The sequence below is a fragment of the Suricata suricatta genome, unplaced genomic scaffold (genome assembly GCF_006229205.1).
Source record: "Suricata suricatta isolate VVHF042 unplaced genomic scaffold, meerkat_22Aug2017_6uvM2_HiC HiC_scaffold_10365, whole genome shotgun sequence".
Taxonomy (NCBI): Eukaryota; Metazoa; Chordata; class Mammalia; order Carnivora; family Herpestidae; genus Suricata; species Suricata suricatta.
In genome coordinates this window covers 1-1,087 of record NW_021854186.1, presented here as the reverse complement: position 1 = coordinate 1,087, position 1,087 = coordinate 1, and the positions used below count along the sequence as shown (strand labels likewise).

Sequence of the window (1,087 nt, the reverse complement as noted above, 5' to 3'; positions counted from 1 at the left end):
CAGACCATTGTGATAAGTTTTTTAAGTTTATAACAGGAATATTGCTTCTTGGCCTTTTGGCTAAGATCAAAAGTAGTATCTGTTCTGTTCAGCTTAATAAATTTATAGCAGGATTATCTCCAAAATCTCATCTAAACATGTTCTTTCTTAAACTACTCCAATCACTGACTCATTGGAAGCAGGGCTGAGATAGAGATTAACATGCTGGATGGTAGTTCAAGGGTACTCTTTGAGCAATACTTTGGGGAAGGAAGAAAGGATTAGACACAGGGATAATACAGGTTGTGGACCTGTCACAAGAAGGCTTCAGCAAGCCTTACATAAAGCTCTGAAGTCTGAACAGCCCTTCAGAGTTGTCTCAAGTTGGGACAGAGTATTCAGTCCTTCATACAACGTATTGGCCAGTCATAAGTGGGGACTACCCAGGAAGAGGGCATGGCATTGGGAGAGGTGGCCCTCTTGAGTCAAAGGCAATTTCTTGAGATGTCTGACAGCTAACCCATGCCAACCTTCCTTTCATGGGAGTTGAAAGGGAGGATGTGCCCCTTAATCTTAAAGAAGGATCTGAGTCAGCACCACATCCCTGACACTTTCAAACACCAGGATAGGATAGAAATCTTAAGCCACGTTTGTTTGTTTGTGTTTTTATTTTGTCTTAACTCTAAAACCTTTGCTTTCTACCATAACAAAATTTTATTGCCATTCTGTATATAGTATTAAATTGTCAAAGTGTTTCCAAAGGCAGCTATATTACATATCACTATAATCATTATTTAAATACAATTTTATTCCACTATTTTCACCTAAAATGGTATTTTTCAATATATCTTTTGGCAAAAACAATTGCCTTTGTTTTCCTCTTTGCCATCTTTGCATTTATGACTCCAGGCAGGTAATTCTGTGAATTATATTTAAATAACTGCTAAAGAGTTTATAGTTCCTCAGTGGACATCATCAAAACAAATCAATCATTTTCCAGCCAATCTGTTTCTTTCTTTTTTTAAATTATAATTGCAGATCAATGAATGATTTGTTAGATTGCTACACGATCACTTCGGTTACTGAATTGACTAAAATAGCATGGTTC

General features: G+C 36.7%; 1 pseudogene; it reads left to right on the top strand.

The window, feature by feature from the left end:
• Positions 1 to 40: 40 nt before the first annotated feature.
• Positions 41 to 174, top strand: LOC115284573 (annotated as a pseudogene).
• Positions 175 to 1,087: the final 913 nt, after the last annotated feature.